Source organism: Hordeum vulgare, chromosome 5H (assembly GCF_904849725.1).
Source record: "Hordeum vulgare subsp. vulgare chromosome 5H, MorexV3_pseudomolecules_assembly, whole genome shotgun sequence".
In the NCBI taxonomy this organism is placed as follows: domain Eukaryota; kingdom Viridiplantae; phylum Streptophyta; class Magnoliopsida; order Poales; family Poaceae; genus Hordeum; species Hordeum vulgare.
The window spans coordinates 454,207,710-454,216,545 of NC_058522.1; positions in this window are offsets into that span (position 1 = coordinate 454,207,710).

Sequence of the window (8,836 nt, forward strand, 5' to 3'; positions counted from 1 at the left end):
TCCTTATGTTTTGCCGAAATGTCGATTTATTTCCGTTTCGGCGAATTTCGAGCAAACTCGATATGTCCTATTTTTAGGCAAGGTCATGCCAATTTTTTATATGCATGCATTTTGTTTATGACTCTTTCTCTTGTTATACCTTGCAGTCATGAAGGTGAGTGGTAGGAAGGTGGAGTGATACTTGCAATCGACGGTGATGGACATGTATGCAAATAAATGGACCGGGATTAGATGTCCATGTACAAAATGCAAAGAAGGACTAATTTTGGACCCTTTTGATGGTGGCAGTTTGAAGGCCCACTTGCTAATCAATGGTTTCATGGATGGCTATACTCTTTGGATAAGTGAAGATGATGATGATGACGTCCACATGACAGGAAATAATGACATGGGTCTAGACGAAGAGATGACCGATCGACACGAAGATGATGGCGCCGGACACGTCGGCGGTGAAGAGTCCGAACACGGCGACGGGGAAGAGTCTGGACACGGTGGCGGGGAAGAGTCCGGACATGGCGTGGGAGAAGATTCTGGACATAGCGAAGAAGAAGCAGAGTCCAGACATGGTGGAGAAGAGGCGATGGACATGCCGCAAACTTCGACGCTACTAAGTTCAGTCGTGCAGGACCCTGATGTTCGAGATGTCCTTCGAACGAGTACAAATAGCGATACAGTTGCTTCTAGAGAGGAGGCCAAGCTGGTGCAACTTGAAGTAGACTCGATGACTCCATTATATGACGCTTGCAATCCTGAGGTTACCCGCTTGAGTTTCATGCTCGAACTTCTAAAGACGAAGGCCAAAAACAAATGGACAAACAAAAGCCTCAATGGGCACTTGAAGTATCTACATAATAAAGTTCTTCTCGCAGGGAACCTGTGTCCTACTAGTGTCGATGAGGCCAAGAAAATCATTTCCCTCGAGATCTGCCACACATTATATGCCACACATACAACAAAGATTGCATCATTTATCGGTGTGAGCACGCGGAAAAAACTAGGTGTCCAGTGTGTAATGCTTCTCGATACAAGAAGGCAGGAAAGAAAGCTCCTCAGAAAGTTGTATGGTACTTTCCGACCACTCCTCGTCTGCAGCGGTATTTCGTAGATCCTAAGGAAGCAAATCTCATGCGCTGACATGCGGAGAGGAAGAAGCCCAATGATGGAGATGATACGAAGCTGAGATACCTCGCAGATGGTAGCCAATGGAGAGAACTCTACACCGAATATCGTTTTTTCAGAGAAGATGCAAGGAACATCGTCCTTGGTGCGTGTACTGATGGCATAAATCTATTTGGAAACGAGAGCAACAATGAAAACACATGGCCCATCTTTGTATGAATGTACAACCTCCCCCCATGGAAGTGCATGAAGACAAAGTACATACACATGAGCATGCTGATTCAAGGGCCGAAACAACCGGGAAATAATATTAACCTATATATGGGGCTTTTGAAAGAGGAGCTAGACACATTATGGAAATCGCCGGTCAAGACATGGGACGCCAACACGAGAGATTATTTCTATACGACAGTTGCGCTGATGACGACGGTGCATGACTATCTTGGTTATGGGTACACCTCAAGATAGGTGTGACACAGACACAGCAGATGCACGAGGTGCATGGATGATACAACATCTCACCAGCTTACGACAACGAAAGATGTCGGGTCTGGGAAAATCGTGTACATGGGGCATCGTAGATGGCTCGAAAAGGATGAATGATGATGAGGTAATGTATATACTTCTCGCCCCCTCCTTGGTTACCCCAAGTGCAAGGTTGAGATGTAGTGAGCAGCAAGTCTCACTTACACAGGGACTATAAGGTTTATCGAACTAGGAGGACTCTGAGGTTCAACAAGTAGGTGCCTTCTGATCTGGCGCTTACAGAGGACGCTGACCTGCACACACAAACAAATAACTTTGCTCCCAACGAGTACAGAGAGGTTGTCAATCTCTCCATCCTTGTAGTTTGCAAAGGATCAAACACAAAGGTAATAGTAGTAGTGATAGCAACGAGAAAGTAAATAAAGCAGTAAATAGTAGTGGTGTAAGCAATGATGGTAATGTGGACCGGAGTCACATGATGTTCACTAGTGATGTATCTCTCCCAAAATACGGTAAATAGCTATGCGAGGTAAACAAATTACAGACAGGCAACTGACAGAATTAAAAATGCACCGCAATACTAATCATGCTCATTGATTATTCCGAGGTTCAAAGTAATATGCAATACGCCAAGACAAGTAGACCGTTTATTCACCAGCATCTACTTACTAATCATCCACCTAGAGATATCTATCCAGAACATCTCTCCGGTATTAAGTTGCGAGTCTCACCCAAAGTGTAAACTCAAAGCAGCGGACAATCGCATTCACAAACTATGCATAAGGTAAACACTACTTGCAACCGCAGTCACAAGCACCGTTGTTTTATCCTTGGTGGCAACAACACATCCCCTAGTCTCATGTTTTTGTCACTCAAGCTAGACATTGAGGGGCATGAACCCACAATCATGCATAACACTCCCTCTTGGAGTTACGATCTACTACTCGGCCAAAGCAATGAACGGTAACGGGGAACATCCATGAATCACTAAGAACATAATATAAAAGGATAACCAGATATATAACTCACAATAATCTGAACATAATCTCATAATACATCGGATCCCATCAAACTCAACATAGCGAAAGCAAGAGGATTACATATATGCCTTGATCATGTAGGGCAGCTCACAAGGACTAACCATTGAAGCACAAGATTGGAGAGAAGACATAACATAGCTACTGGTCATGGAATCATGGTCCAAGGAGGACTACTCATGGCACGTCTGGGAAGCGTCCATGGCGGTGGAGAAGCTCCCGGAGATCAATCTTCCCTCCGGCAAGGTGTCGGGAAGGGGTCTCCTGGCGCTCCCGATCTCGTAATCGCTGCGGCGGCGGCACGATGGAAGAAATCGAGATTCTGGATGTTGTATAAGGGTTTTCTCGCGAAGGAGTAAATATAGGCAAAAGGAGGGCACCGCCCACCCAGGCGGCCTTGTGGCACGACCAGGGGTCAGACCGCGTGGGGTGGCCGTCTGGGCAGGCCCTGGCCCCCCTTCGGTGATTCTGAAGTTCCCGTCACGCTGATATATATATATATATTCTTGAATTTTTGGAGCTTCGGAAAATAGGGTAAAAGCTCCTGCAAAAAAGACATCAGCAGACAGAAACTGGCACTCGGTGCACTAAGTTAGTAGGTTAGTCTAAATATGTGAAAAATTATATAAAAGTGTTGCAAAACATATAACAATGTCACCCAAAAGATCATGGAACAAGCAGAAATTATAGATACGTTCGGGACGTATCAACATCCCCAAGCTTAATTCCTGCTCGTCCTCGAGTAGGTAAATGATAACAGAAATAATTTCTACGGTGACATGCTATCTCACATATAAGAACTACAAAGTAAAGCAAGTAAGATATGCAATTCAAGTCAAGACAATAACAAGCAAGAGTCTATTTCTAGTATTGTAATTAGCAAAGTAAAAACATAATGGTGCAAGAGCTCTCGCTGTCCGTGACTCACATGTCTTCAAATGGTGTTTGCGTGCAAGAAGTGGGAGATGGGTTGAGAGTAAAAATAGTTTTTTTAATTGAGAACCCAATCTATTAAAATTTCACACTTGGTCTCCTTCGGAATCTTATTCTCACTCTTCCCCAGACCACTAGTCAGGTGCAAGTAAAAAATGATCATCTCCCTTTCAACTTTGAGCACTCATACAATGGATGAGCGTAAGCAAGATGTATTGGCACTTAGGATGGCAAAGAGAATAATGATGTGGAAGGAAGACAAAAAAGGTGTGACAGGCTCACATCAATGAGGACAATCATAGGTGAGAGAAAACCAAATGATAGATATGATGTGAGGAGTAGGGATTGCCATGCAACGGATGCACATATGAGATATGGTAATCTCTTCAATGGAACCAGTGGGGTGCATCCAACTTGTTTGCTCATGAAGACCTAGAGCTCATTTTAGGAGGCTCATCATTGGAATATGCAAACCAAGTTCTATAGTGTAAAGTTCCCCACATAGTTATGCATGAATGATAATCTCTATGTAGTACCAATATAGCAATGGAGTACGAGTGTGGATCTTTCAAAAAGGAATAGTAGTGTTGCCCCCTTCTCTCCCTTTTTTTTTCTTTCTTTCTTTTTTATTTTTATTTTTTTTATTTTTGTGGCCTCTTTAGCTCTTTCATTTATATCTCATTTGTCCTATTTGGGATCTTTTCATTTTGTCCTCTTTGGGATCTTTTCCTCTCTTAAGGGCAACACTCTATTTTTTTACAAGAGTAGAAAGAAAAATCTTCACACTTTATAGGAAGTATTCAACATAAAGAACAATGATAACTATCATGATGTATGCAAATGTATGCCTCTCCCAGTGTAGCAGGATATGCAATGATACTAGTGCGTCATGTAGCAAAAATAATAATAAGGGCCAAGCCCAACTAACACGCGGCTCCTCGACCAAGCAAAAGCATGTAGGACATGAAGATCAAGTCAAGAGATGATGGATGTTGCATGACAATGTATCTTGGAAAGGCTATGGAAATGCCTTAATAGGTAGGTATGGTGGCTGTTTTGAGGAAGATATAATGAGGCTTATGTATGACAAAGCGTATTGTTGGGGAACGTAGCATAAATTCAAAATTTTCCTACGCCATATTCAGATCTTCCTATGGAAAGACCAGCAACGAGAGAGGGGTAAGAGCATCTTCATACCTTTGAAGATCACTAAGCTGAAGCGTTGCTAGAACGCGGTTGATGGAGTCGTACTCGCGACGATTCAGATCGCGTTGTGATTCCGATCTAGTGCCGAACAACGGCACCTCCGCGTTCAACACACGTGCAGCCCGGTGACGTCTCCCGCACCTTGATCCAGCAAGGAGGAGGGAGAGGTTGGGGAAGAACTCCAGCACCACGACGGCGTGGTGTTGATGGAGAGACGAGGTCTCCCGGCAGGGCTTCGCCAAGCACCGGCACAGAGGAGGAGGAAGAAGGGCATGGCTGCGCCGAGAGAGAGGGAAAAGTCTATCTCCCAATGGCCAAAAGTACCCGGTATATATAGGGGAAGGGAGGGGCTGCGCCCCCTTGAGGGTTTCCCCCTCCTGGGGGGGTGGCAGCCCTAGATGGGGCTGGTGCGGCAGCCAAGGGGGGGGGGAGGGGTGTGGCGCACCCCTAGTGGGCCTTAGGCCCACCTGGCTTAGGGTTTGCCCCCCTTTTCTCTTCCCTGCGCATTGGGCTGAGTGGGGAGGCGCACCAGCCCACCTAGGGGCTGGTTCCCTCCCCTACTTGGTCCATCTTACCTCCCGGGGTCGTTGCCTCCCTTCGGTGGACCCCCGGGGCCACCTCCGGTGGTCCCGGTGGTCCCGGTACCTTACCGGTGATGCTCGAAACACTTCCGGTGTCCGAAACCATCCGTCCTATATATCAATCTTTACCTCCGGACCATTCCGGAGCTCCTCGTGACGTTTGAAATCTCATCCGGGACTCCGAACAACTTTCAGTAACCTCGTATAACAATTCCCTATAACCCTAGCGTCACCGAACCTTAAGTGTGTAGACCCTACGGGTTCGGGAGACACGCAGACATGACCGAGACACCTCTCTGGCCAATAACCATTAGCGGGGTCTGGATACCCATGGTGGCTCCCACTTGCTCCACGATGATCTCATCGGATGAACCACGATATCAAGGATTTAATCAATGCCGTATACAATTCCCTTTGTGTGTCGGTATAGAACTTGCCCGAGATTCAATCGTCAGTATACCAATACCTTGTTCAATCTCGTTACCGGTAAGTCTCTTTACTCGTTCCGTAGCACGTCATCGTGTGACTAACTCCTTAGTCACATTGAGCTCATGATGATGTTCTACCGAGTGGGCCCAGAGATACCTCTCCGTCACACGGAGTGACAAATCCCGATCTCGATTCGTACCAACCCAACAGACACTTTCGGAGGTACCCGTAGTGCACCTTTATAGTCACCCAGTTACGTTGTGACGTTTGATACACCCAAAGCACTCCTACGGTATCCGGGAGTTGCACAATCTCACGGTCGAAGGAAAAGATACTTGACATTAGAAAAGCTTTAGCATACGAACAATACGATCTAGTGCTATGCTTAGGATTGGGTCTTGTCCATCACATCATTCTCCCAATGATGTGATCCCGTTATCAATGACATCTAATGCCCATGATCAGGAAACCATGATCATCTATTGACTAACGAGCTAGCCAACTAGAGGCTTGCTAGGGACACATTGTGATCTATTTATTCACACATGTATTACTGTTTCCTGTTAATACAATTATAGCATGAACAATAGACGATTATCATGAACAAGGAAATATGATAATAACCATTTTATTATTGCCTCTAGGGCATATTTCCAACAGTCTCCCACTTGCACTAGAGTCAATAATCTAGTTACATTGTGATGTATCGAACACCCATAGCATTATGGTGTTGATCATGTTTTGCTCGTGGAAGAGGTTTAGTCAACGGGTGTGCAATATTCAGATCCGTGTGTACTTTACAAATATCTATCACTCCACTGTGGACATGGTCCTGGATGGAGTTGTAGCGGCGTTTGATCTGCTTCGTCTTTCGGTGAAACCTGGGCTCCTTGGCTATGGCAATGGCCCCAGTGTTATCACAGAAGAGTGTCATTGGACCCGACGCGCTTGGAACCACTCCAAGGTCGGTGATGAGCTCCTTCATCCAAATTCCTTCATGAGATGCTTCTGAAGCAGCTATGTACTCCGTTTCACATGTAGATGCTACCACGACTTCTTGCTTGCTGCTGCACCAGCTCACTGCCCCACCATTCAACACATATACATATCCGGTCTGTGACTTAGAGTCATCCAGATCTGTGTCAAAGCTAGCGTCGACGTAACCCTTTACGACGAGCTCTTCATCACCTCCATAAACGAGAAACATTTCCTTAGTCCTTTTCAGGTACTTAAGGATATTCTTGACCGCTGTCCAGTGTTCCATACCGGGATCACTTTGGTACCTCCCTACCAAGCTTATGGCAAGGTTTATATCAGGTCTGGTACACAGCATGGCATACATTAGAGAGCCCACGGCTGATGCGTAGGGGACAGAACTCATCTTCTCTCTATCTGCTCCCGTGGTCGGTGACTGAGTCTTACTCAATCTCATACCTTGCAAAACTGGCAAGAACCCTTTCTTTGAGTTTTCCATATTGAACTTCTTCAATATCTTGTCAAGGTATGTACTTTGCGAAAGACCTATGAGGCGTCTTGATCTATCTCTATAGATCTTGATGCCTAATATGTATGCAGCTTCTCCAAGGTCCTTCATTGAAAACTTTTGTTCAAATAGGCCTTTATGCTCTCCAACATCTCTATATTATTCCCCATCAATAATATGTCATCCACATACAGTATGAGGAAAGCTACAGAGCTCCCACTCACTTTCTTGTACAGACAGGCTTCTCCGTAAACCTGTATGAACCCAAACACTTTAATCACCTCATTAAAGCGAATGTTCCAACTCCGAGATGCTTGCACCAGCCCATAGATGGAGCGCTAGAGCTTGCACACTTTGTTAGCACCCTTAGGGTCGACAAAACCTTCTGGTTGCATCATATACAACTCTTCCTGAAGGTTCCCGTTAAGGAACGCTGTTTTGACGTCCATTTGCCAAATTTCATAATCATAAAAGGCGGCAATTGCTAACATGATTTGGACTGATTTCAGCTTCGCTACGGGAGAGAAAGTCTCTTCGTAGTCAACTCCTTGAATTTGTCGAAAACCCTTTGCGACAAGTCGAGCTTTGTAAACGGTTACATTACCGTTTGCATTAGTCTTCTTCTTGAAGATCCATTTATTTTCTATGGCTCTCCGGTCATCGAGCAAGTCCACCAAAGTCCATACTTTGTTCTCATACATGGATCCTATCTCGGATTTCATAGCCTCAAGCCATTTGTTGGAATTCGGGCCCGCCATCGCTTCTTCATAGTTCGAAGGTTCACCGTTGTCTAACAACATGATTTCCATCACAGGGTTGCCGTACCACTCTGGTGCGGAGCGTGCCCTTGTGGACCTTCGCGGTTCAGTAGTAACTTGATCTGAAGCTTCATGATCATCATCATTAACTTCCTCTTCAATTGGTGTAGGCGCCACAGGAACAACTTCCCGCGCTGGGCTACTATCCTGTTCGAGAGGGGGTGTAATTACCTCATCAAGTTCTACCTTCCTCCCACTTACTTCTTTCGAGAGAAACTCTTTCTCTACAAAGGATCCGTTCTTGGCAACAAAGGTTTTACCTTTGGATCTAAGATAGAAGGTATACCCAATAGTTTCTTTAGGTTATCCTATGAATACGCATTTATCCGCTTTGGGTTCGAGCTTTTCTGGTTGAAGTTTCTTCACATAAGCATCGCAGCCCCAAACTTTAAGAAACGACAACTTAGGTTTCTTGCCAAACCATAGTTCATACGGTGCCGTCTCAACGGATTTAGACGGTGCCCTATTTAAAGTGAATGCTGCAGTTTCTAATGCGTATCCCCAAAATGATAGCGGTAAGTCGGTAAGAGACATCATAGATCATACCATATCTAATAAAGTGCGATTACGACGTTCAGACACTCCGTTGCGTTGCGGTGTGCCAGGCGGCGTCAGTTGTGAAACGATTCCACACTTCCTTAGGTGTGTGCCAAACTCGTGACTCAAATATTCTCCTCCACGATCAGATCGTAGACATTTAATTTTTCTGTCACGTTGATTCTCAACCTCACTCTGAAATTCCTT